This window comes from Oryzias latipes, chromosome 16 (genome assembly GCF_053564925.1).
Source record: "Oryzias latipes strain Hd-rR chromosome 16, Olatipes_Hd-rR_3.1".
Lineage (NCBI taxonomy): Eukaryota > Metazoa > Chordata > Actinopteri > Beloniformes > Adrianichthyidae > Oryzias > Oryzias latipes.
Window position 1 is genome coordinate 9,106,364 of NC_136252.1, and position 22,875 is coordinate 9,129,238.

General features: G+C 45.0%; 43 non-coding genes across 43 annotated transcripts; all 43 read right to left on the reverse strand.

The window, feature by feature from the left end:
* Positions 1-25: 25 nt before the first annotated feature.
* LOC144985120 (5S ribosomal RNA) lies at positions 26-144 on the reverse strand. The gene has a single exon (XR_013648948.1). It is a non-coding gene; the product is annotated as a 5S ribosomal RNA (ribosomal RNA).
* Positions 145-568: 424 nt separating this feature from the next.
* On the reverse strand, positions 569-687 carry LOC144986184 (5S ribosomal RNA). The gene has a single exon (XR_013650014.1). It is a non-coding gene; the product is annotated as a 5S ribosomal RNA (ribosomal RNA).
* A 426-nt stretch (positions 688-1,113) lies between these two features.
* LOC144986185 (5S ribosomal RNA) lies at positions 1,114-1,232 on the reverse strand. Its single transcript, XR_013650015.1, has one exon. It is a non-coding gene; the product is annotated as a 5S ribosomal RNA (ribosomal RNA).
* A 427-nt stretch (positions 1,233-1,659) lies between these two features.
* LOC144985121 (5S ribosomal RNA) lies at positions 1,660-1,778 on the reverse strand. The gene has a single exon (XR_013648949.1). It is a non-coding gene; the product is annotated as a 5S ribosomal RNA (ribosomal RNA).
* Positions 1,779-2,203: 425 nt separating this feature from the next.
* LOC144985122 (5S ribosomal RNA) lies at positions 2,204-2,322 on the reverse strand. Its single transcript, XR_013648950.1, has one exon. It is a non-coding gene; the product is annotated as a 5S ribosomal RNA (ribosomal RNA).
* Positions 2,323-2,749: 427 nt separating this feature from the next.
* LOC144986186 (5S ribosomal RNA) lies at positions 2,750-2,868 on the reverse strand. The gene has a single exon (XR_013650016.1). It is a non-coding gene; the product is annotated as a 5S ribosomal RNA (ribosomal RNA).
* A 397-nt stretch (positions 2,869-3,265) lies between these two features.
* On the reverse strand, positions 3,266-3,384 carry LOC144985123 (5S ribosomal RNA). The gene has a single exon (XR_013648951.1). It is a non-coding gene; the product is annotated as a 5S ribosomal RNA (ribosomal RNA).
* Positions 3,385-3,811: 427 nt separating this feature from the next.
* Positions 3,812-3,930, reverse strand: LOC144986187 (5S ribosomal RNA). Its single transcript, XR_013650017.1, has one exon. It is a non-coding gene; the product is annotated as a 5S ribosomal RNA (ribosomal RNA).
* Positions 3,931-4,327: 397 nt separating this feature from the next.
* Positions 4,328-4,446, reverse strand: LOC144985124 (5S ribosomal RNA). The gene has a single exon (XR_013648952.1). It is a non-coding gene; the product is annotated as a 5S ribosomal RNA (ribosomal RNA).
* Positions 4,447-4,871: 425 nt separating this feature from the next.
* On the reverse strand, positions 4,872-4,990 carry LOC144985125 (5S ribosomal RNA). The gene has a single exon (XR_013648953.1). It is a non-coding gene; the product is annotated as a 5S ribosomal RNA (ribosomal RNA).
* A 428-nt stretch (positions 4,991-5,418) lies between these two features.
* On the reverse strand, positions 5,419-5,537 carry LOC144986189 (5S ribosomal RNA). Its single transcript, XR_013650019.1, has one exon. It is a non-coding gene; the product is annotated as a 5S ribosomal RNA (ribosomal RNA).
* Positions 5,538-5,934: 397 nt separating this feature from the next.
* LOC144986217 (5S ribosomal RNA) lies at positions 5,935-6,053 on the reverse strand. The gene has a single exon (XR_013650047.1). It is a non-coding gene; the product is annotated as a 5S ribosomal RNA (ribosomal RNA).
* Positions 6,054-6,459: 406 nt separating this feature from the next.
* LOC144986190 (5S ribosomal RNA) lies at positions 6,460-6,578 on the reverse strand. The gene has a single exon (XR_013650020.1). It is a non-coding gene; the product is annotated as a 5S ribosomal RNA (ribosomal RNA).
* A 425-nt stretch (positions 6,579-7,003) lies between these two features.
* Positions 7,004-7,122, reverse strand: LOC144985126 (5S ribosomal RNA). The gene has a single exon (XR_013648954.1). It is a non-coding gene; the product is annotated as a 5S ribosomal RNA (ribosomal RNA).
* Positions 7,123-7,529: 407 nt separating this feature from the next.
* On the reverse strand, positions 7,530-7,648 carry LOC144985127 (5S ribosomal RNA). The gene has a single exon (XR_013648955.1). It is a non-coding gene; the product is annotated as a 5S ribosomal RNA (ribosomal RNA).
* A 407-nt stretch (positions 7,649-8,055) lies between these two features.
* LOC144986218 (5S ribosomal RNA) lies at positions 8,056-8,174 on the reverse strand. The gene has a single exon (XR_013650048.1). It is a non-coding gene; the product is annotated as a 5S ribosomal RNA (ribosomal RNA).
* A 406-nt stretch (positions 8,175-8,580) lies between these two features.
* Positions 8,581-8,699, reverse strand: LOC144986191 (5S ribosomal RNA). Its single transcript, XR_013650021.1, has one exon. It is a non-coding gene; the product is annotated as a 5S ribosomal RNA (ribosomal RNA).
* A 407-nt stretch (positions 8,700-9,106) lies between these two features.
* Positions 9,107-9,225, reverse strand: LOC144985128 (5S ribosomal RNA). Its single transcript, XR_013648956.1, has one exon. It is a non-coding gene; the product is annotated as a 5S ribosomal RNA (ribosomal RNA).
* A 428-nt stretch (positions 9,226-9,653) lies between these two features.
* On the reverse strand, positions 9,654-9,772 carry LOC144986192 (5S ribosomal RNA). Its single transcript, XR_013650022.1, has one exon. It is a non-coding gene; the product is annotated as a 5S ribosomal RNA (ribosomal RNA).
* A 397-nt stretch (positions 9,773-10,169) lies between these two features.
* LOC144986219 (5S ribosomal RNA) lies at positions 10,170-10,288 on the reverse strand. The gene has a single exon (XR_013650049.1). It is a non-coding gene; the product is annotated as a 5S ribosomal RNA (ribosomal RNA).
* Positions 10,289-10,694: 406 nt separating this feature from the next.
* On the reverse strand, positions 10,695-10,813 carry LOC144986193 (5S ribosomal RNA). The gene has a single exon (XR_013650023.1). It is a non-coding gene; the product is annotated as a 5S ribosomal RNA (ribosomal RNA).
* Positions 10,814-11,238: 425 nt separating this feature from the next.
* LOC144985129 (5S ribosomal RNA) lies at positions 11,239-11,357 on the reverse strand. The gene has a single exon (XR_013648957.1). It is a non-coding gene; the product is annotated as a 5S ribosomal RNA (ribosomal RNA).
* A 407-nt stretch (positions 11,358-11,764) lies between these two features.
* Positions 11,765-11,883, reverse strand: LOC144985131 (5S ribosomal RNA). The gene has a single exon (XR_013648959.1). It is a non-coding gene; the product is annotated as a 5S ribosomal RNA (ribosomal RNA).
* A 408-nt stretch (positions 11,884-12,291) lies between these two features.
* On the reverse strand, positions 12,292-12,410 carry LOC144985132 (5S ribosomal RNA). Its single transcript, XR_013648960.1, has one exon. It is a non-coding gene; the product is annotated as a 5S ribosomal RNA (ribosomal RNA).
* Positions 12,411-12,817: 407 nt separating this feature from the next.
* On the reverse strand, positions 12,818-12,936 carry LOC144985133 (5S ribosomal RNA). The gene has a single exon (XR_013648961.1). It is a non-coding gene; the product is annotated as a 5S ribosomal RNA (ribosomal RNA).
* Positions 12,937-13,343: 407 nt separating this feature from the next.
* Positions 13,344-13,462, reverse strand: LOC144985134 (5S ribosomal RNA). The gene has a single exon (XR_013648962.1). It is a non-coding gene; the product is annotated as a 5S ribosomal RNA (ribosomal RNA).
* Positions 13,463-13,869: 407 nt separating this feature from the next.
* On the reverse strand, positions 13,870-13,988 carry LOC144985135 (5S ribosomal RNA). The gene has a single exon (XR_013648963.1). It is a non-coding gene; the product is annotated as a 5S ribosomal RNA (ribosomal RNA).
* A 422-nt stretch (positions 13,989-14,410) lies between these two features.
* LOC144986194 (5S ribosomal RNA) lies at positions 14,411-14,529 on the reverse strand. Its single transcript, XR_013650024.1, has one exon. It is a non-coding gene; the product is annotated as a 5S ribosomal RNA (ribosomal RNA).
* A 425-nt stretch (positions 14,530-14,954) lies between these two features.
* LOC144985136 (5S ribosomal RNA) lies at positions 14,955-15,073 on the reverse strand. Its single transcript, XR_013648964.1, has one exon. It is a non-coding gene; the product is annotated as a 5S ribosomal RNA (ribosomal RNA).
* A 417-nt stretch (positions 15,074-15,490) lies between these two features.
* LOC144985137 (5S ribosomal RNA) lies at positions 15,491-15,609 on the reverse strand. The gene has a single exon (XR_013648965.1). It is a non-coding gene; the product is annotated as a 5S ribosomal RNA (ribosomal RNA).
* A 423-nt stretch (positions 15,610-16,032) lies between these two features.
* LOC144986195 (5S ribosomal RNA) lies at positions 16,033-16,151 on the reverse strand. The gene has a single exon (XR_013650025.1). It is a non-coding gene; the product is annotated as a 5S ribosomal RNA (ribosomal RNA).
* A 425-nt stretch (positions 16,152-16,576) lies between these two features.
* Positions 16,577-16,695, reverse strand: LOC144986196 (5S ribosomal RNA). The gene has a single exon (XR_013650026.1). It is a non-coding gene; the product is annotated as a 5S ribosomal RNA (ribosomal RNA).
* Positions 16,696-17,122: 427 nt separating this feature from the next.
* LOC144985138 (5S ribosomal RNA) lies at positions 17,123-17,241 on the reverse strand. Its single transcript, XR_013648966.1, has one exon. It is a non-coding gene; the product is annotated as a 5S ribosomal RNA (ribosomal RNA).
* Positions 17,242-17,665: 424 nt separating this feature from the next.
* LOC144985139 (5S ribosomal RNA) lies at positions 17,666-17,784 on the reverse strand. Its single transcript, XR_013648967.1, has one exon. It is a non-coding gene; the product is annotated as a 5S ribosomal RNA (ribosomal RNA).
* Positions 17,785-18,211: 427 nt separating this feature from the next.
* Positions 18,212-18,330, reverse strand: LOC144986197 (5S ribosomal RNA). The gene has a single exon (XR_013650027.1). It is a non-coding gene; the product is annotated as a 5S ribosomal RNA (ribosomal RNA).
* A 397-nt stretch (positions 18,331-18,727) lies between these two features.
* On the reverse strand, positions 18,728-18,846 carry LOC144985140 (5S ribosomal RNA). The gene has a single exon (XR_013648968.1). It is a non-coding gene; the product is annotated as a 5S ribosomal RNA (ribosomal RNA).
* Positions 18,847-19,271: 425 nt separating this feature from the next.
* LOC144985142 (5S ribosomal RNA) lies at positions 19,272-19,390 on the reverse strand. The gene has a single exon (XR_013648970.1). It is a non-coding gene; the product is annotated as a 5S ribosomal RNA (ribosomal RNA).
* Positions 19,391-19,818: 428 nt separating this feature from the next.
* Positions 19,819-19,937, reverse strand: LOC144986198 (5S ribosomal RNA). Its single transcript, XR_013650028.1, has one exon. It is a non-coding gene; the product is annotated as a 5S ribosomal RNA (ribosomal RNA).
* Positions 19,938-20,334: 397 nt separating this feature from the next.
* LOC144985143 (5S ribosomal RNA) lies at positions 20,335-20,453 on the reverse strand. Its single transcript, XR_013648971.1, has one exon. It is a non-coding gene; the product is annotated as a 5S ribosomal RNA (ribosomal RNA).
* A 427-nt stretch (positions 20,454-20,880) lies between these two features.
* Positions 20,881-20,999, reverse strand: LOC144985144 (5S ribosomal RNA). Its single transcript, XR_013648972.1, has one exon. It is a non-coding gene; the product is annotated as a 5S ribosomal RNA (ribosomal RNA).
* A 407-nt stretch (positions 21,000-21,406) lies between these two features.
* On the reverse strand, positions 21,407-21,525 carry LOC144985145 (5S ribosomal RNA). Its single transcript, XR_013648973.1, has one exon. It is a non-coding gene; the product is annotated as a 5S ribosomal RNA (ribosomal RNA).
* A 425-nt stretch (positions 21,526-21,950) lies between these two features.
* LOC144985146 (5S ribosomal RNA) lies at positions 21,951-22,069 on the reverse strand. The gene has a single exon (XR_013648974.1). It is a non-coding gene; the product is annotated as a 5S ribosomal RNA (ribosomal RNA).
* A 407-nt stretch (positions 22,070-22,476) lies between these two features.
* LOC144985147 (5S ribosomal RNA) lies at positions 22,477-22,595 on the reverse strand. The gene has a single exon (XR_013648975.1). It is a non-coding gene; the product is annotated as a 5S ribosomal RNA (ribosomal RNA).
* Between the last annotated feature and the right edge of the window lie 280 nt (positions 22,596-22,875).

Here is a 22,875-nt window from a genome sequence, read left to right on the forward strand (position 1 = left end):
TGCTGGTTGGGAGGAAAAGATGGAAAACTTACAGCACCTGGTATTCCCAAGCGGTCTCCCATCCAGGTACTAACCAGGCCCAACCCTGTTTGGCTTCCGAGATCGGACGAGATCGGGCGGGTCCAGAGTGGTGTGGCCGTAAGCACTTGCCAGTGTCCAGCAAAGCCTCTTGGCCAGCGAATTTCAAAGTTTTCCAGCTTAAAGCTCCAGGCATTTCATCGTGTCCTTCTGATTAACACACCTGCTGATTGGACACACCCACCTGCTGCAAAAACCATGCCATTTCAGCTCACCTCTGCAAAAACAGCCTTGGTTACACTCACAAAGTCTGAACAGAAACACTGCTAACATCTGCTCATTATAACAGGTGGGTGTAATTAGGCTAAAAGTTATGCATTGACACCTTGATTCTGATTGCTCTGAAGCTACCTGATTACTTTACATGAGGCAAAAGTTGTTTATTAAAAAAAAAAAAAAGAAAAAAAAAAGAAAAAGAAAAAAACCTTAGGTGAACTTTGAAGCAGATTTTGGAAGAACACCCTCTGCTGGTTGGGAGGAAAAGATGGAAAACTTACAGCACCTGGTATTCCCAAGCGGTCTCCCATCCAGGTACTAACCAGGCCCAACCCTGATTGGCTTCCGAGATCGGACGAGATCGGGCGGGTCCAGAGTGGTGTGGCCGTAAGCACTTGCCAGTGTCCAGCAAAGCCTCTTGGCCAGTGAATCTCAAAGTTTTCCTGCTTAAACTTCCAAGCATGCCATCGTGTCCTTCTGATTAACACACCTGCTGATTAGACACACCCACCTGCTGCAAAAACCATGCCATTTCACCTCTCCTCTGCAAAATCAGCCTTGGTTTAAACACACACAAAGTCTGAACAGAAACACTGCTAACATCTGCTCATTATAACAGGTGGGTGTAATTAGGCTAAAGGTTATGCATTGACACCTTGATTCTGATTGCTCTGAAGCTACCTGATTACTTTACATGAGGCAAAAGTTGTTTATTAAAAAAAAAAAAAAAAAAAGAAAAGAAAAAGAAAAAAACCTTAGGTGAACTTTGAAGCAGATTTTGGAAGAACACCCTCTGCTGGTTGGGAGGAAAAGATGGAAAACTTACAGCACCTGGTATTCCCAAGCGGTCTCCCATCCAGGTACTAACCAGGCCCAACCCTGATTGGCTTCCGAGATCGGACGAGATCGGGCGGGTCCAGAGTGGTGTGGCCGTAAGCACTTGCCAGTGTCCAGCAAAGCCTCTTGGCCAGTGAATCTCAAAGTTTTCCTGCTTAAACTTCCAAGCATGCCATCGTGTCCTTCTGATTAACACACCTGCTGATTAGACACACCCACCTGCTGCAAAAACCATGCCATTTCAGCTCACCTCTGCAAAATCAGCCTTGGTTTAAACACACACAAAGTCTGAACAGAAACACTGCTAACATCTGCTCATTATAACAGGTGGGTGTAATTAGGCTAAAGGTTATGCATTGACACCTTGATTCTGATTGCTCTGAAGCTACCTGATTACTTTACATGAGGCAAAAGTTGTTTATTAAAAAAAAAAAAAAAAAAAAAAAAAGAAAAAGAAAAAAACCTTAGGTGAACTTTGAAGCAGATTTTGGAAGAACACCCTCTGCTGGTTGGGAGGAAAAGATGGAAAACTTACAGCACCTGGTATTCCCAAGCGGTCTCCCATCCAGGTACTAACCAGGCCCAACCCTGTTTGGCTTCCGAGATCGGACGAGATCGGGCGGGTCCAGAGTGGTGTGGCCGTAAGCACTTGCCAGTGTCCAGCAAAGCCTCTTGGCCAGTGAATCTCAAAGTTTTCCTGCTTAAACTTCCAAGCATGCCATCGTGTCCTTCTGATTAACACACCTGCTGATTAGACACACCCACCTGCTGCAAAAACCATGCCATTTCACCTCTCCTCTGCAAAATCAGCCTTGGTTTAAACACACACAAAGTCTGAACAGAAACACTGCTAACATCTGCTCATTATAACAGGTGGGTGTAATTAGGCTAAAGGTTATGCATTGACACCTTGATTCTGATTGCTCTGAAGCTACCTGATTACTTTACATGAGGCAAAAGTTGTTTATTAAAAAAAAAAAAAAAAAAAAAAAGAAAAAGAAAAAAACCTTAGGTGAACTTTGAAGCAGATTTTGGAAGAACACCCTCTGCTGGTTGGGAGGAAAAGATGGAAAACTTACAGCACCTGGTATTCCCAAGCGGTCTCCCATCCAGGTACTAACCAGGCCCAACCCTGTTTGGCTTCCGAGATCGGACGAGATCGGGCGGGTCCAGAGTGGTGTGGCCGTAAGCACTTGCCAGTGTCCAGCAAAGCCTCTTGGCCAGTGAATCTCAAAGTTTTCCTGCTTAAACTTCCAAGCATGCCATCGTGTCCTTCTGATTAACACACCTGCTGATTGGACACACCCACCTGCTGCAAAAACCATGCCATTTCAGCTCACCTCTGCAAAAACAGCCTTGGTTACACTCACAAAGTCTGAACAGAAGCACTGCTAACATCTGCTCATTATAACAGGTGGAGTAATTAGGCTAAAGGTTATGCATTTACACCTTGGCACTGTATGCTCTGAAGCTACCTGATTACTTTACATGAGGCAAAAGTTGTTTATTAAAAAAAAAAAAAAAAAAAAAAAAAAAAGAAAAAAGAAAAAAACCTAAAGTGAACTTTGAAGAAGATATTGGAAGAACACCCTCTGCTGGTTGGGAGGAAAAGATGGAAAACTTACAGCACCTGGTATTCCCAAGCGGTCTCCCATCCAGGTACTAACCAGGCCCAACCCTGATTGGCTTCCGAGATCGGACGAGATCGGGCGGGTCCAGAGTGGTGTGGCCGTAAGCACTTGCCAGTGTCCAGCAAAGCCTCTTGGCCAGCGAATCTCAACGTTTTCCAGCTTAAAGGTCCAAGCATTTCATCGTGTCCTTCTGATTAACACACCTGCTGATTGGACACACCCACCTGCTGCAAAAACCATGCCATTTCAGCTCACCTCTGCAAAAACAGCCTTGGTTACACTCACAAAGTCTGAACAGAAGCACTGCTAACATCTGCTCATTATAACAGGTGGAGTAATTAGGCTAAAGGTTATGCATTTACACCTTGGCACTGAATGCTCTGAAGCTACCTGATTACTTTACACGAGGCAAAAGTTGCTTATTAAAAAGAAAAAAACCTTAGGTGAACTTTGAAGCAGATTTTGGAAGAACACCCTCTGCTGGTTGGGAGGAAAAGATGGAAAACTTACAGCACCTGGTATTCCCAAGCGGTCTCCCATCCAGGTACTAACCAGGCCCAACCCTGTTTGGCTTCCGAGATCGGACGAGATCGGGCGGGTCCAGAGTGGTGTGGCCGTAAGCACTTGCCAGTGTCCAGCAAAGCCTCTTGGCCAGTGAATCTCAAAGTTTTCCTGCTTAAACTTCCAAGCATGCCATCGTGTCCTTCTGATTAACACACCTGCTGATTGGACACACCCACCTGCTGCAAAAACCATGCCATTTCAGCTCACCTCTGCAAAAACAGCCTTGGTTACACTCACAAAGTCTGAACAGAAGCACTGCTAACATCTGCTCATTATAACAGGTGGAGTAATTAGGCTAAAGGTTATGCATTTACACCTTGGCACTGTATGCTCTGAAGCTACCTGATTACTTTACATGAGGCAAAAGTTGTTTATTAAAAAAAAAAAAAAAAAAAAAAAAAAAAGAAAAAAGAAAAAAACCTAAAGTGAACTTTGAAGAAGATATTGGAAGAACACCCTCTGCTGGTTGGGAGGAAAAGATGGAAAACTTACAGCACCTGGTATTCCCAAGCGGTCTCCCATCCAGGTACTAACCAGGCCCAACCCTGATTGGCTTCCGAGATCGGACGAGATCGGGCGGGTCCAGAGTGGTGTGGCCGTAAGCACTTGCCAGTGTCCAGCAAAGCCTCTTGGCCAGCGAATCTCAACGTTTTCCAGCTTAAAGGTCCAAGCATTTCATCGTGTCCTTCTGATTAACACACCTGCTGATTGGACACACCCACCTGCTGCAAAAACCATGCCATTTCAGCTCACCTCTGCAAAAACAGCCTTGGTTACACTCACAAAGTCTGAACAGAAGCACTGCTAACATCTGCTCATTATAACAGGTGGAGTAATTAGGCTAAAGGTTATGCATTTACACCTTGGCACTGAATGCTCTGAAGCTACCTGATTACTTTACACGAGGCAAAAGTTGCTTATTAAAAAGAAAAAAACCTTAGGTGAACTTTGAAGCAGATTTTGGAAGAACACCCTCTGCTGGTTGGGAGGAAAAGATGGAAAACTTACAGCACCTGGTATTCCCAAGCGGTCTCCCATCCAGGTACTAACCAGGCCCAACCCTGTTTGGCTTCCGAGATCGGACGAGATCGGGCGGGTCCAGAGTGGTGTGGCCGTAAGCACTTGCCAGTGTCCAGCAAAGCCTCTTGGCCAGTGAATCTCAAAGTTTTCCTGCTTAAACTTCCAAGCATGCCATCGTGTCCTTCTGATTAACACACCTGCTGATTAGACACACCCACCTGCTGCAAAAACCATGCCATTTCACCTCTCCTCTGCAAAATCAGCCTTGGTTTAAACACACACAAAGTCTGAACAGAAACACTGCTAACATCTGCTCATTATAACAGGTGGGTGTAATTAGGCTAAAGGTTATGCATTGACACCTTGATTCTGATTGCTCTGAAGCTACCTGATTACTTTACATGAGGCAAAAGTTGTTTATTAAAAAAAAAAAAAAAAAAAAAAAGAAAAAGAAAAAAACCTTAGGTGAACTTTGAAGCAGATTTTGGAAGAACACCCTCTGCTGGTTGGGAGGAAAAGATGGAAAACTTACAGCACCTGGTATTCCCAAGCGGTCTCCCATCCAGGTACTAACCAGGCCCAACCCTGTTTGGCTTCCGAGATCGGACGAGATCGGGCGGGTCCAGAGTGGTGTGGCCGTAAGCACTTGCCAGTGTCCAGCAAAGCCTCTTGGCCAGTGAATCTCAAAGTTTTCCTGCTTAAACTTCCAAGCATGCCATCGTGTCCTTCTGATTAACACACCTGCTGATTGGACACACCCACCTGCTGCAAAAACCATGCCATTTCAGCTCACCTCTGCAAAAACAGCCTTGGTTACACTCACAAAGTCTGAACAGAAGCACTGCTAACATCTGCTCATTATAACAGGTGGAGTAATTAGGCTAAAGGTTATGCATTTACACCTTGGCACTGTATGCTCTGAAGCTACCTGATTACTTTACATGAGGCAAAAGTTGTTTATTAAAAAAAAAAAAAAAAAAAAAAGAAAAAAGAAAAAAGAAAAAAACCTAAAGTGAACTTTGAAGAAGATATTGGAAGAACACCCTCTGCTGGTTGGGAGGAAAAGATGGAAAACTTACAGCACCTGGTATTCCCAAGCGGTCTCCCATCCAGGTACTAACCAGGCCCAACCCTGATTGGCTTCCGAGATCGGACGAGATCGGGCGGGTCCAGAGTGGTGTGGCCGTAAGCACTTGCCAGTGTCCAGCAAAGCCTCTTGGCCAGCGAATCTCAACGTTTTCCAGCTTAAAGGTCCAAGCATTTCATCGTGTCCTTCTGATTAACACACCTGCTGATTGGACACACCCACCTGCTGCAAAAACCATGCCATTTCAGCTCACCTCTGCAAAAACAGCCTTGGTTACACTCACAAAGTCTGAACAGAAGCACTGCTAACATCTGCTCATTATAACAGGTGGAGTAATTAGGCTAAAGGTTATGCATTTACACCTTGGCACTGAATGCTCTGAAGCTACCTGATTACTTTACACGAGGCAAAAGTTGCTTATTAAAAAGAAAAAAACCTTAGGTGAACTTTGAAGCAGATTTTGGAAGAACACCCTCTGCTGGTTGGGAGGAAAAGATGGAAAACTTACAGCACCTGGTATTCCCAAGCGGTCTCCCATCCAGGTACTAACCAGGCCCAATCCTGTTTGGCTTCCGAGATCGGACGAGATCGGGCGGGTCCAGAGTGGTGTGGCCGTAAGCACTTGCCAGTGTCCAGCAAAGCCTCTTGGCCACTCAATCTCAAGGTTTTCCTGCCTAAAGCTACAGGCTTGCCATTGTGTCCTCCTGATTAACACACCTGCTGACTAGACACACCCACCTGCTGCAAAAACCATGCCATTTCACCTCTCCTCTGCAAAATCAGCCTTGGTTTAAACACACACAAAGTCTGAACAGAAACACTGCTAACATCTGCTCATTGTAACAGGTGAGTGTAATTAGGCTAAAGGTTATGCATTGACACCTTGATTCTGATTGCTCTGAAGCTACCTGATTACTTACATGGGGCAAAAGTTGTTTATTAAAAAAAAAAAAAAAAAAACCTTAGGTGAACTTTGAAGCAGATTTTGGAAGAACACCCTCTGCTGGTTGGGAGGAAAAGATGGAAAACTTACAGCACCTGGTATTCCCAAGCGGTCTCCCATCCAGGTACTAACCAGGCCCAACCCTGATTGGCTTCCGAGATCGGACGAGATCGGGCGGGTCCAGAGTGGTGTGGCCGTAAGCACTTGCCAGTGTCCAGCAAAGCCTCTTGGCCAGTGAATCTCAAAGTTTTCCTGCTTAAACTTCCAAGCATGCCATCGTGTCCTTCTGATTAACACACCTGCTGATTAGACACACCCACCTGCTGCAAAAACCATGCCATTTCACCTCTCCTCTGCAAAATCAGCCTTGGTTTAAACACACACAAAGTCTGAACAGAAACACTGCTAACATCTGCTCATTATAACAGGTGGGTGTAATTAGGCTAAAGGTTATGCATTGACACCTTGATTCTGATTGCTCTGAAGCTACCTGATTACTTTACATGAGGCAAAAGTTGTTTATTAAAAAAAAAAAAAAGAAAAAAAAGAAAAAGAAAAAAACCTTAGGTGAACTTTGAAGCAGATTTTGGAAGAACACCCTCTGCTGGTTGGGAGGAAAAGATGGAAAACTTACAGCACCTGGTATTCCCAAGCGGTCTCCCATCCAGGTACTAACCAGGCCCAACCCTGTTTGGCTTCCGAGATCGGACGAGATCGGGCGGGTCCAGAGTGGTGTGGCCGTAAGCACTTGCCAGTGTCCAGCAAAGCCTCTTGGCCAGTGAATCTCAAAGTTTTCCTGCTTAAACTTCCAAGCATGCCATCGTGTCCTTCTGATTAACACACCTGCTGATTAGACACACCCACCTGCTGCAAAAACCATGCCATTTCACCTCTCCTCTGCAAAATCAGCCTTGGTTTAAACACACACAAAGTCTGAACAGAAACACTGCTAACATCTGCTCATTGTAACAGGTGGGTGTAATTAGGCTAAAGGTTATGCATTGACACCTTGATTCTGATTGCTCTGAAGCTACCTGATTACTTTACATGAGGCAAAAGTTGTTTATTAAAAAAAAAAAAAAAAAAACCTTAGGTGAACTTTGAAGCAGATTTTGGAAGAACACCCTCTGCTGGTTGGGAGGAAAAGATGGAAAACTTACAGCACCTGGTATTCCCAAGCGGTCTCCCATCCAGGTACTAACCAGGCCCAACCCTGTTTGGCTTCCGAGATCGGACGAGATCGGGCGGGTCCAGAGTGGTGTGGCCGTAAGCACTTGCCAGTGTCCAGCAAAGCCTCTTGGCCACTCAATCTCAAGGTTTTCCTGCTTAAAGCTACAGGCTTGCCATTGTGTCCTCCTGATTAACACACCTGCTGACTAGACACACCCACCTGCTGCAAAAACCATGCCATTTCACCTCTCCTCTGCAAAATCAGCCTTGGTTTAAACACACACAAAGTCTGAACAGAAACACTGCTAACATCTGCTCATTGTAACAGGTGGGTGTAATTAGGCTAAAGGTTATGCATTGACACCTTGATTCTGATTGCTCTGAAGCTACCTGATTACTTTACATGAGGCAAAAGTTGTTTATTAAAAAAAAAAAAAAAAAAACCTTAGGTGAACTTTGAAGCAGATTTTGGAAGAACACCCTCTGCTGGTTGGGAGGAAAAGATGGAAAACTTACAGCACCTGGTATTCCCAAGCGGTCTCCCATCCAGGTACTAACCAGGCCCAATCCTGTTTGGCTTCCGAGATCGGACGAGATCGGGCGGGTCCAGAGTGGTGTGGCCGTAAGCACTTGCCAGTGTCCAGCAAAGCCTCTTGGCCACTCAATCTCAAGGTTTTCCTGCCTAAAGCTACAGGCTTGCCATTGTGTCCTCCTGATTAACACACCTGCTGACTAGACACACCCACCTGCTGCAAAAACCATGCCATTTCACCTCTCCTCTGCAAAATCAGCCTTGGTTTAAACACACACAAAGTCTGAACAGAAACACTGCTAACATCTGCTCATTGTAACAGGTGAGTGTAATTAGGCTAAAGGTTATGCATTGACACCTTGATTCTGATTGCTCTGAAGCTACCTGATTACTTACATGGGGCAAAAGTTGTTTATTAAAAAAAAAAAAAAAAAAACCTTAGGTGAACTTTGAAGCAGATTTTGGAAGAACACCCTCTGCTGGTTGGGAGGAAAAGATGGAAAACTTACAGCACCTGGTATTCCCAAGCGGTCTCCCATCCAGGTACTAACCAGGCCCAACCCTGATTGGCTTCCGAGATCGGACGAGATCGGGCGGGTCCAGAGTGGTGTGGCCGTAAGCACTTGCCAGTGTCCAGCAAAGCCTCTTGGCCAGTGAATCTCAAAGTTTTCCTGCTTAAACTTCCAAGCATGCCATCGTGTCCTTCTGATTAACACACCTGCTGATTAGACACACCCACCTGCTGCAAAAACCATGCCATTTCACCTCTCCTCTGCAAAATCAGCCTTGGTTTAAACACACACAAAGTCTGAACAGAAACACTGCTAACATCTGCTCATTATAACAGGTGGGTGTAATTAGGCTAAAGGTTATGCATTGACACCTTGATTCTGATTGCTCTGAAGCTACCTGATTACTTTACATGAGGCAAAAGTTGTTTATTAAAAAAAAAAAAAAAAAAACCTTAGGTGAACTTTGAAGCAGATTTTGGAAGAACACCCTCTGCTGGTTGGGAGGAAAAGATGGAAAACTTACAGCACCTGGTATTCCCAAGCGGTCTCCCATCCAGGTACTAACCAGGCCCAACCCTGTTTGGCTTCCGAGATCGGACGAGATCGGGCGGGTCCAGAGTGGTGTGGCCGTAAGCACTTGCCAGTGTCCAGCAAAGCCTCTTGGCCAGTGAATCTCAAAGTTTTCCTGCTTAAACTTCCAAGCATGCCATCGTGTCCTTCTGATTAACACACCTGCTGATTGGACACACCCACCTGCTGCAAAAACCATGCCATTTCAGCTCACCTCTGCAAAAACAGCCTTGGTTACACTCACAAAGTCTGAACAGAAGCACTGCTAACATCTGCTCATTATAACAGGTGGAGTAATTAGGCTAAAGGTTATGCATTTACACCTTGGCACTGTATGCTCTGAAGCTACCTGATTACTTTACATGAGGCAAAAGTTGTTTATTAAAAAAAAAAAAAAAAAAAAAAAAAAAAAGAAAAAAGAAAAAAACCTAAAGTGAACTTTGAAGAAGATATTGGAAGAACACCCTCTGCTGGTTGGGAGGAAAAGATGGAAAACTTACAGCACCTGGTATTCCCAAGCGGTCTCCCATCCAGGTACTAACCAGGCCCAACCCTGATTGGCTTCCGAGATCGGACGAGATCGGGCGGGTCCAGAGTGGTGTGGCCGTAAGCACTTGCCAGTGTCCAGCAAAGCCTCTTGGCCAGCGAATCTCAACGTTTTCCAGCTTAAAGGTCCAAGCATTTCATCGTGTCCTTCTGATTAACACACCTGCTGATTGGACACACCCACCTGCTGCAAAAACCATGCCATTTCAGCTCACCTCTGCAAAAACAGCCTTGGTTACACTCACAAAGTCTGAACAGAAGCACTGCTAACATCTGCTCATTATAACAGGTGGAGTAATTAGGCTAAAGGTTATGCATTTACACCTTGGCACTGAATGCTCTGAAGCTACCTGATTACTTTACACGAGGCAAAAGTTGCTTATTAAAAAGAAAAAAACCTTAGGTGAACTTTGAAGCAGATTTTGGAAGAACACCCTCTGCTGGTTGGGAGGAAAAGATGGAAAACTTACAGCACCTGGTATTCCCAAGCGGTCTCCCATCCAGGTACTAACCAGGCCCAATCCTGTTTGGCTTCCGAGATCGGACGAGATCGGGCGGGTCCAGAGTGGTGTGGCCGTAAGCACTTGCCAGTGTCCAGCAAAGCCTCTTGGCCACTCAATCTCAAGGTTTTCCTGCCTAAAGCTACAGGCTTGCCATTGTGTCCTCCTGATTAACACACCTGCTGACTAGACACACCCACCTGCTGCAAAAACCATGCCATTTCACCTCTCCTCTGCAAAATCAGCCTTGGTTTAAACACACACAAAGTCTGAACAGAAACACTGCTAACATCTGCTCATTGTAACAGGTGAGTGTAATTAGGCTAAAGGTTATGCATTGACACCTTGATTCTGATTGCTCTGAAGCTACCTGATTACTTACATGGGGCAAAAGTTGTTTATTAAAAAAAAAAAAAAAAAAACCTTAGGTGAACTTTGAAGCAGATTTTGGAAGAACACCCTCTGCTGGTTGGGAGGAAAAGATGGAAAACTTACAGCACCTGGTATTCCCAAGCGGTCTCCCATCCAGGTACTAACCAGGCCCAACCCTGATTGGCTTCCGAGATCGGACGAGATCGGGCGGGTCCAGAGTGGTGTGGCCGTAAGCACTTGCCAGTGTCCAGCAAAGCCTCTTGGCCAGTGAATCTCAAAGTTTTCCTGCTTAAACTTCCAAGCATGCCATCGTGTCCTTCTGATTAACACACCTGCTGATTAGACACACCCACCTGCTGCAAAAACCATGCCATTTCACCTCTCCTCTGCAAAATCAGCCTTGGTTTAAACACACACAAAGTCTGAACAGAAACACTGCTAACATCTGCTCATTATAACAGGTGGGTGTAATTAGGCTAAAGGTTATGCATTGACACCTTGATTCTGATTGCTCTGAAGCTACCTGATTACTTTACATGAGGCAAAAGTTGTTTATTAAAAAAAAAAAAAAGAAAAAAAAGAAAAAGAAAAAAACCTTAGGTGAACTTTGAAGCAGATTTTGGAAGAACACCCTCTGCTGGTTGGGAGGAAAAGATGGAAAACTTACAGCACCTGGTATTCCCAAGCGGTCTCCCATCCAGGTACTAACCAGGCCCAACCCTGTTTGGCTTCCGAGATCGGACGAGATCGGGCGGGTCCAGAGTGGTGTGGCCGTAAGCACTTGCCAGTGTCCAGCAAAGCCTCTTGGCCAGTGAATCTCAAAGTTTTCCTGCTTAAACTTCCAAGCATGCCATCGTGTCCTTCTGATTAACACACCTGCTGATTAGACACACCCACCTGCTGCAAAAACCATGCCATTTCACCTCTCCTCTGCAAAATCAGCCTTGGTTTAAACACACACAAAGTCTGAACAGAAACACTGCTAACATCTGCTCATTGTAACAGGTGGGTGTAATTAGGCTAAAGGTTATGCATTGACACCTTGATTCTGATTGCTCTGAAGCTACCTGATTACTTTACATGAGGCAAAAGTTGTTTATTAAAAAAAAAAAAAAAAAAACCTTAGGTGAACTTTGAAGCAGATTTTGGAAGAACACCCTCTGCTGGTTGGGAGGAAAAGATGGAAAACTTACAGCACCTGGTATTCCCAAGCGGTCTCCCATCCAGGTACTAACCAGGCCCAACCCTGTTTGGCTTCCGAGATCGGACGAGATCGGGCGGGTCCAGAGTGGTGTGGCCGTAAGCACTTGCCAGTGTCCAGCAAAGCCTCTTGGCCACTCAATCTCAAGGTTTTCCTGCTTAAAGCTACAGGCTTGCCATTGTGTCCTCCTGATTAACACACCTGCTGACTAGACACACCCACCTGCTGCAAAAACCATGCCATTTCACCTCTCCTCTGCAAAATCAGCCTTGGTTTAAACACACACAAAGTCTGAACAGAAACACTGCTAACATCTGCTCATTGTAACAGGTGGGTGTAATTAGGCTAAAGGTTATGCATTGACACCTTGATTCTGATTGCTCTGAAGCTACCTGATTACTTTACATGAGGCAAAAGTTGTTTATTAAAAAAAAAAAAAAAAAAAACCTTAGGTGAACTTTGAAGCAGATTTTGGAAGAACACCCTCTGCTGGTTGGGAGGAAAAGATGGAAAACTTACAGCACCTGGTATTCCCAAGCGGTCTCCCATCCAGGTACTAACCAGGCCCAACCCTGTTTGGCTTCCGAGATCGGACGAGATCGGGCGGGTCCAGAGTGGTGTGGCCGTAAGCACTTGCCAGTGTCCAGCAAAGCCTCTTGGCCACTCAATCTCAAGGTTTTCCTGCTTAAAGCTACAGGCTTGCCATTGTGTCCTCCTGATTAACACACCTGCTGACTAGACACACCCACCTGCTGCAAAAACCATGCCATTTCACCTCTCCTCTGCAAAATCAGCCTTGGTTTAAACACACACAAAGTCTGAACAGAAACACTGCTAACATCTGCTCATTGTAACAGGTGGGTGTAATTAGGCTAAAGGTTATGCATTGACACCTTGATTCTGATTGCTCTGAAGCTACCTGATTACTTTACATGAGGCAAAAGTTGTTTATTAAAAAAAAAAAAAAAAAAACCTTAGGTGAACTTTGAAGCAGATTTTGGAAGAACACCCTCTGCTGGTTGGGAGGAAAAGATGGAAAACTTACAGCACCTGGTATTCCCAAGCGGTCTCCCATCCAGGTACTAACCAGGCCCAACCCTGTTTGGCTTCCGAGATCGGACGAGATCGGGCGGGTCCAGAGTGGTGTGGCCGTAAGCACTTGCCAGTGTCCAGCAAAGCCTCTTGGCCACTCAATCTCAAGGTTTTCCTGCTTAAAGCTACAGGCTTGCCATTGTGTCCTCCTGATTAACACACCTGCTGACTAGACACACCCACCTGCTGCAAAAACCATGCCATTTCACCTCTCCTCTGCAAAATCAGCCTTGGTTTAAACACACACAAAGTCTGAACAGAAACACTGCTAACATCTGCTCATTGTAACAGGTGGGTGTAATTAGGCTAAAGGTTATGCATTGACACCTTGATTCTGATTGCTCTGAAGCTACCTGATTACTTTACATGAGGCAAAAGTTGTTTATTAAAAAAAAAAAAAAAAAAACCTTAGGTGAACTTTGAAGCAGATTTTGGAAGAACACCCTCTGCTGGTTGGGAGGAAAAGATGGAAAACTTACAGCACCTGGTATTCCCAAGCGGTCTCCCATCCAGGTACTAACCAGGCCCAACCCTGTTTGGCTTCCGAGATCGGACGAGATCGGGCGGGTCCAGAGTGGTGTGGCCGTAAGCACTTGCCAGTGTCCAGCAAAGCCTCTTGGCCACTCAATCTCAAGGTTTTCCTGCTTAAAGCTACAGGCTTGCCATTGTGTCCTCCTGATTAACACACCTGCTGACTAGACACACCCACCTGCTGCAAAAACCATGCCATTTCACCTCTCCTCTGCAAAATCAGCCTTGGTTTAAACACACACAAAGTCTGAACAGAAACACTGCTAACATCTGCTCATTGTAACAGGTGGGTGTAATTAGGCTAAAGGTTATGCATTGACACCTTGATTCTGATTGCTCTGAAGCTACCTGATTACTTTACATGAGGCAAAAGTTGTTTATTAAAAAAAAAAAAAAAAAAACCTTAGGTGAACTTTGAAGCAGATTTTGGAAGAACACCCTCTGCTGGTTGGGAGGAAAAGATGGAAAACTTACAGCACCTGGTATTCCCAAGCGGTCTCCCATCCAGGTACTAACCAGGCCCAACCCTGTTTGGCTTCCGAGATCGGACGAGATCGGGCGGGTCCAGAGTGGTGTGGCCGTAAGCACTTGCCAGTGTCCAGCAAAGCCTCTTGGCCAGCGAATTTCAAAGTTTTCCAGCTTAAAGCTCCAGGCATTTCATCGTGTCCTTCTGATTAACACACCTGCTGATTGGACACACCCACCTGCTGCAAAAACCATGCCATTTCAGCTCACCTCTGCAAAAACAGCCTTGGTTACACTCACAAAGTCTGAACAGAAACACTGCTAACATCTGCTCATTATAACAGGTGGGTGTAATTAGGCTAAAAGTTATGCATTGACACCTTGATTCTGATTGCTCTGAAGCTACCTGATTACTTTACATGAGGCAAAAGTTGTTTATTAAAAAAAAAAAAAGAAAAAAAAAGAAAAAGAAAAAAACCTTAGGTGAACTTTGAAGCAGATTTTGGAAGAACACCCTCTGCTGGTTGGGAGGAAAAGATGGAAAACTTACAGCACCTGGTATTCCCAAGCGGTCTCCCATCCAGGTACTAACCAGGCCCAACCCTGATTGGCTTCCGAGATCGGACGAGATCGGGCGGGTCCAGAGTGGTGTGGCCGTAAGCACTTGCCAGTGTCCAGCAAAGCCTCTTGGCCAGTGAATCTCAAAGTTTTCCTGCTTAAACTTCCAAGCATGCCATCGTGTCCTTCTGATTAACACACCTGCTGATTAGACACACCCACCTGCTGCAAAAACCATGCCATTTCACCTCTCCTCTGCAAAATCAGCCTTGGTTTAAACACACACAAAGTCTGAACAGAAACACTGCTAACATCTGCTCATTATAACAGGTGGGTGTAATTAGGCTAAAGGTTATGCATTGACACCTTGATTCTGATTGCTCTGAAGCTACCTGATTACTTTACATGAGGCAAAAGTTGTTTATTAAAAAAAAAAAAAAGAAAAAAAAGAAAAAGAAAAAAACCTTAGGTGAACTTTGAAGCAGATTTTGGAAGAACACCCTCTGCTGGTTGGGAGGAAAAGATGGAAAACTTACAGCACCTGGTATTCCCAAGCGGTCTCCCATCCAGGTACTAACCAGGCCCAACCCTGTTTGGCTTCCGAGATCGGACGAGATCGGGCGGGTCCAGAGTGGTGTGGCCGTAAGCACTTGCCAGTGTCCAGCAAAGCCTCTTGGCCAGTGAATCTCAAAGTTTTCCTGCTTAAACTTCCAAGCATGCCATCGTGTCCTTCTGATTAACACACCTGCTGATTAGACACACCCACCTGCTGCAAAAACCATGCCATTTCACCTCTCCTCTGCAAAATCAGCCTTGGTTTAAACACACACAAAGTCTGAACAGAAACACTGCTAACATCTGCTCATTATAACAGGTGGGTGTAATTAGGCTAAAGGTTATGCATTGACACCTTGATTCTGATTGCTCTGAAGCTACCTGATTACTTTACATGAGGCAAAAGTTGTTTATTAAAAAAAAAAAAAAAAAAAAAAAAAAAAACCTTAGGTGAACTTTGAAGCAGATTTTGGAAGAACACCCTCTGCTGGTTGGGAGGAAAAGATGGAAAACTTACAGCACCTGGTATTCCCAAGCGGTCTCCCATCCAGGTACTAACCAGGCCCAACCCTGTTTGGCTTCCGAGATCGGACGAGATCGGGCGGGTCCAGAGTGGTGTGGCCGTAAGCACTTGCCAGTGTCCAGCAAAGCCTCTTGGCCAGCGAATTTCAAAGTTTTCCAGCTTAAAGCTCCAGGCATTTCATCGTGTCCTTCTGATTAACACACCTGCTGATTGGACACACCCACCTGCTGCAAAAACCATGCCATTTCAGCTCACCTCTGCAAAAACAGCCTTGGTTACACTCACAAAGTCTGAACAGAAACACTGCTAACATCTGCTCATTATAACAGGTGGGTGTAATTAGGCTAAAAGTTATGCATTGACACCTTGATTCTGATTGCTCTGAAGCTACCTGATTACTTTACATGAGGCAAAAGTTGTTTATTAAAAAAAAAAAAAAGAAAAAAAAAGAAAAAGAAAAAAACCTTAGGTGAACTTTGAAGCAGATTTTGGAAGAACACCCTCTGCTGGTTGGGAGGAAAAGATGGAAAACTTACAGCACCTGGTATTCCCAAGCGGTCTCCCATCCAGGTACTAACCAGGCCCAACCCTGATTGGCTTCCGAGATCGGACGAGATCGGGCGGGTCCAGAGTGGTGTGGCCGTAAGCACTTGCCAGTGTCCAGCAAAGCCTCTTGGCCAGTGAATCTCAAAGTTTTCCTGCTTAAACTTCCAAGCATGCCATCGTGTCCTTCTGATTAACACACCTGCTGATTAGACACACCCACCTGCTGCAAAAACCATGCCATTTCACCTCTCCTCTGCAAAATCAGCCTTGGTTTAAACACACACAAAGTCTGAACAGAAACACTGCTAACATCTGCTCATTATAACAGGTGGGTGTAATTAGGCTAAAGGTTATGCATTGACACCTTGATTCTGATTGCTCTGAAGCTACCTGATTACTTTACATGAGGCAAAAGTTGTTTATTAAAAAAAAAAAAAAAAAAAAAAAGAAAAAGAAAAAAACCTTAGGTGAACTTTGAAGCAGATTTTGGAAGAACACCCTCTGCTGGTTGGGAGGAAAAGATGGAAAACTTACAGCACCTGGTATTCCCAAGCGGTCTCCCATCCAGGTACTAACCAGGCCCAACCCTGATTGGCTTCCGAGATCGGACGAGATCGGGCGGGTCCAGAGTGGTGTGGCCGTAAGCACTTGCCAGTGTCCAGCAAAGCCTCTTGGCCAGTGAATCTCAAAGTTTTCCTGCTTAAACTTCCAAGCATGCCATCGTGTCCTTCTGATTAACACACCTGCTGATTAGACACACCCACCTGCTGCAAAAACCATGCCATTTCAGCTCACCTCTGCAAAATCAGCCTTGGTTTAAACACACACAAAGTCTGAACAGAAACACTGCTAACATCTGCTCATTATAACAGGTGGGTGTAATTAGGCTAAAGGTTATGCATTGACACCTTGATTCTGATTGCTCTGAAGCTACCTGATTACTTTACATGAGGCAAAAGTTGTTTATTAAAAAAAAAAAAAAAAAAAAAAAAAGAAAAAGAAAAAAACCTTAGGTGAACTTTGAAGCAGATTTTGGAAGAACACCCTCTGCTGGTTGGGAGGAAAAGATGGAAAACTTACAGCACCTGGTATTCCCAAGCGGTCTCCCATCCAGGTACTAACCAGGCCCAACCCTGTTTGGCTTCCGAGATCGGACGAGATCGGGCGGGTCCAGAGTGGTGTGGCCGTAAGCACTTGCCAGTGTCCAGCAAAGCCTCTTGGCCAGTGAATCTCAAAGTTTTCCTGCTTAAACTTCCAAGCATGCCATCGTGTCCTTCTGATTAACACACCTGCTGATTAGACACACCCACCTGCTGCAAAAACCATGCCATTTCACCTCTCCTCTGCAAAATCAGCCTTGGTTTAAACACACACAAAGTCTGAACAGAAACACTGCTAACATCTGCTCATTATAACAGGTGGGTGTAATTAGGCTAAAGGTTATGCATTGACACCTTGATTCTGATTGCTCTGAAGCTACCTGATTACTTTACATGAGGCAAAAGTTGTTTATTAAAAAAAAAAAAAAAAAAAAAAGAAAAAGAAAAAAACCTTAGGTGAACTTTGAAGCAGATTTTGGAAGAACACCCTCTGCTGGTTGGGAGGAAAAGATGGAAAACTTACAGCACCTGGTATTCCCAAGCGGTCTCCCATCCAGGTACTAACCAGGCCCAACCCTGTTTGGCTTCCGAGATCGGACGAGATCGGGCGGGTCCAGAGTGGTGTGGCCGTAAGCACTTGCCAGTGTCCAGCAAAGCCTCTTGGCCAGTGAATCTCAAAGTTTTCCTGCTTAAACTTCCAAGCATGCCATCGTGTCCTTCTGATTAACACACCTGCTGATTGGACACACCCACCTGCTGCAAAAACCATGCCATTTCAGCTCACCTCTGCAAAAACAGCCTTGGTTACACTCACAAAGTCTGAACAGAAGCACTGCTAACATCTGCTCATTATAACAGGTGGAGTAATTAGGCTAAAGGTTATGCATTTACACCTTGGCACTGTATGCTCTGAAGCTACCTGATTACTTTACATGAGGCAAAAGTTGTTTATTAAAAAAAAAAAAAAAAAAAAAAAAAAAAGAAAAAAGAAAAAAACCTAAAGTGAACTTTGAAGAAGATATTGGAAGAACACCCTCTGCTGGTTGGGAGGAAAAGATGGAAAACTTACAGCACCTGGTATTCCCAAGCGGTCTCCCATCCAGGTACTAACCAGGCCCAACCCTGATTGGCTTCCGAGATCGGACGAGATCGGGCGGGTCCAGAGTGGTGTGGCCGTAAGCACTTGCCAGTGTCCAGCAAAGCCTCTTGGCCAGCGAATCTCAACGTTTTCCAGCTTAAAGGTCCAAGCATTTCATCGTGTCCTTCTGATTAACACACCTGCTGATTGGACACACCCACCTGCTGCAAAAACCATGCCATTTCAGCTCACCTCTGCAAAAACAGCCTTGGTTACACTCACAAAGTCTGAACAGAAGCACTGCTAACATCTGCTCATTATAACAGGTGGAGTAATTAGGCTAAAGGTTATGCATTTACACCTTGGCACTGAATGCTCTGAAGCTACCTGATTACTTTACACGAGGCAAAAGTTGCTTATTAAAAAGAAAAAAACCTTAGGTGAACTTTGAAGCAGATTTTGGAAGAACACCCTCTGCTGGTTGGGAGGAAAAGATGGAAAACTTACAGCACCTGGTATTCCCAAGCGGTCTCCCATCCAGGTACTAACCAGGCCCAACCCTGTTTGGCTTCCGAGATCGGACGAGATCGGGCGGGTCCAGAGTGGTGTGGCCGTAAGCACTTGCCAGTGTCCAGCAAAGCCTCTTGGCCAGTGAATCTCAAAGTTTTCCTGCTTAAACTTCCAAGCATGCCATCGTGTCCTTCTGATTAACACACCTGCTGATTAGACACACCCACCTGCTGCAAAAACCATGCCATTTCACCTCTCCTCTGCAAAATCAGCCTTGGTTTAAACACACACAAAGTCTGAACAGAAACACTGCTAACATCTGCTCATTATAACAGGTGGGTGTAATTAGGCTAAAGGTTATGCATTGACACCTTGATTCTGATTGCTCTGAAGCTACCTGATTACTTTACATGAGGCAAAAGTTGTTTATTAAAAAAAAAAAAAAAAAAAAAAAGAAAAAGAAAAAAACCTTAGGTGAACTTTGAAGCAGATTTTGGAAGAACACCCTCTGCTGGTTGGGAGGAAAAGATGGAAAACTTACAGCACCTGGTATTCCCAAGCGGTCTCCCATCCAGGTACTAACCAGGCCCAACCCTGTTTGGCTTCCGAGATCGGACGAGATCGGGCGGGTCCAGAGTGGTGTGGCCGTAAGCACTTGCCAGTGTCCAGCAAAGCCTCTTGGCCAGTGAATCTCAAAGTTTTCCTGCTTAAACTTCCAAGCATGCCATCGTGTCCTTCTGATTAACACACCTGCTGATTGGACACACCCACCTGCTGCAAAAACCATGCCATTTCAGCTCACCTCTGCAAAAACAGCCTTGGTTACACTCACAAAGTCTGAACAGAAGCACTGCTAACATCTGCTCATTATAACAGGTGGAGTAATTAGGCTAAAGGTTATGCATTTACACCTTGGCACTGTATGCTCTGAAGCTACCTGATTACTTTACATGAGGCAAAAGTTGTTTATTAAAAAAAAAAAAAAAAAAAAAAAAAAAAAGAAAAAAGAAAAAAACCTAAAGTGAACTTTGAAGAAGATATTGGAAGAACACCCTCTGCTGGTTGGGAGGAAAAGATGGAAAACTTACAGCACCTGGTATTCCCAAGCGGTCTCCCATCCAGGTACTAACCAGGCCCAACCCTGATTGGCTTCCGAGATCGGACGAGATCGGGCGGGTCCAGAGTGGTGTGGCCGTAAGCACTTGCCAGTGTCCAGCAAAGCCTCTTGGCCAGCGAATCTCAACGTTTTCCAGCTTAAAGGTCCAAGCATTTCATCGTGTCCTTCTGATTAACACACCTGCTGATTGGACACACCCACCTGCTGCAAAAACCATGCCATTTCAGCTCACCTCTGCAAAAACAGCCTTGGTTACACTCACAAAGTCTGAACAGAAGCACTGCTAACATCTGCTCATTATAACAGGTGGAGTAATTAGGCTAAAGGTTATGCATTTACACCTTGGCACTGAATGCTCTGAAGCTACCTGATTACTTTACACGAGGCAAAAGTTGCTTATTAAAAAGAAAAAAACCTTAGGTGAACTTTGAAGCAGATTTTGGAAGAACACCCTCTGCTGGTTGGGAGGAAAAGATGGAAAACTTACAGCACCTGGTATTCCCAAGCGGTCTCCCATCCAGGTACTAACCAGGCCCAACCCTGTTTGGCTTCCGAGATCGGACGAGATCGGGCGGGTCCAGAGTGGTGTGGCCGTAAGCACTTGCCAGTGTCCAGCAAAGCCTCTTGGCCAGTGAATCTCAAAGTTTTCCTGCTTAAACTTCCAAGCATGCCATCGTGTCCTTCTGATTAACACACCTGCTGATTAGACACACCCACCTGCTGCAAAAACCATGCCATTTCAGCTCACCTCTGCAAAATCAGCCTTGGTTTAAACACACACAAAGTCTGAACAGAAACACTGCTAACATCTGCTCATTATAACAGGTGGGTGTAATTAGGCTAAAGGTTATGCATTGACACCTTGATTCTGATTGCTCTGAAGCTACCTGATTACTTTACATGAGGCAAAAGTTGTTTATTAAAAAAAAAAAAAAAAAAAAAAAAAGAAAAAGAAAAAAACCTTAGGTGAACTTTGAAGCAGATTTTGGAAGAACACCCTCTGCTGGTTGGGAGGAAAAGATGGAAAACTTACAGCACCTGGTATTCCCAAGCGGTCTCCCATCCAGGTACTAACCAGGCCCAACCCTGTTTGGCTTCCGAGATCGGACGAGATCGGGCGGGTCCAGAGTGGTGTGGCCGTAAGCACTTGCCAGTGTCCAGCAAAGCCTCTTGGCCAGTGAATCTCAAAGTTTTCCTGCTTAAACTTCCAAGCATGCCATCGTGTCCTTCTGATTAACACACCTGCTGATTAGACACACCCACCTGCTGCAAAAACCATGCCATTTCACCTCTCCTCTGCAAAATCAGCCTTGGTTTAAACACACACAAAGTCTGAACAGAAACACTGCTAACATCTGCTCATTATAACAGGTGGGTGTAATTAGGCTAAAGGTTATGCATTGACACCTTGATTCTGATTGCTCTGAAGCTACCTGATTACTTTACATGAGGCAAAAGTTGTTTATTAAAAAAAAAAAAAAAAAAACCTTAGGTGAACTTTGAAGCAGATTTTGGAAGAACACCCTCTGCTGGTTGGGAGGAAAAGATGGAAAACTTACAGCACCTGGTATTCCCAAGCGGTCTCCCATCCAGGTACTAACCAGGCCCAACCCTGTTTGGCTTCCGAGATCGGACGAGATCGGGCGGGTCCAGAGTGGTGTGGCCGTAAGCACTTGCCAGTGTCCAGCAAAGCCTCTTGGCCAGTGAATCTCAAAGTTTTCCTGCTTAAACTTCCAAGCATGCCATCGTGTCCTTCTGATTAACACACCTGCTGATTAGACACACCCACCTGCTGCAAAAACCATGCCATTTCACCTCTCCTCTGCAAAATCAGCCTTGGTTTAAACACACACAAAGTCTGAACAGAAACACTGCTAACATCTGCTCATTATAACAGGTGGGTGTAATTAGGCTAAAGGTTATGCATTGACACCTTGATTCTGATTGCTCTGAAGCTACCTGATTACTTTACATGAGGCAAAAGTTGTTTATTAAAAAAAAAAAAAAAAAAAAAAAGAAAAAGAAAAAAACCTTAGGTGAACTTTGAAGCAGATTTTGGAAGAACACCCTCTGCTGGTTGGGAGGAAAAGATGGAAAACTTACAGCACCTGGTATTCCCAAGCGGTCTCCCATCCAGGTACTAACCAGGCCCAACCCTGTTTGGCTTCCGAGATCGGACGAGATCGGGCGGGTCCAGAGTGGTGTGGCCGTAAGCACTTGCCAGTGTCCAGCAAAGCCTCTTGGCCACTCAATCTCAAGGTTTTCCTGCTTAAAGCTACAGGCTTGCCATTGTGTCCTCCTGATTAACACACCTGCTGACTAGACACACCCACCTGCTGCAAAAACCATGCCATTTCACCTCTCCTCTGCAAAATCAGCCTTGGTTTAAACACACACAAAGTCTGAACAGAAACACTGCTAACATCTGCTCATTGTAACAGGTGGGTGTAATTAGGCTAAAGGTTATGCATTGACACCTTGATTCTGATTGCTCTGAAGCTACCTGATTACTTTACATGAGGCAAAAGTTGTTTATTAAAAAAAAAAAAAAAAAAACCTTAGGTGAACTTTGAAGCAGATTTTGGAAGAACACCCTCTGCTGGTTGGGAGGAAAAGATGGAAAACTTACAGCACCTGGTATTCCCAAGCGGTCTCCCATCCAGGTACTAACCAGGCCCAACCCTGTTTGGCTTCCGAGATCGGACGAGATCGGGCGGGTCCAGAGTGGTGTGGCCGTAAGCACTTGCCAGTGTCCAGCAAAGCCTCTTGGCCACTCAATCTCAAGGTTTTCCTGCTTAAAGCTACAGGCTTGCCATTGTGTCCTCCTGATTAACACACCTGCTGACTAGACACACCCACCTGCTGCAAAAACCATGCCATTTCACCTCTCCTCTGCAAAATCAGCCTTGGTTTAAACACACACAAAGTCTGAACAGAAACACTGCTAACATCTGCTCATTGTAACAGGTGGGTGTAATTAGGCTAAAGGTTATGCATTGACACCTTGATTCTGATTGCTCT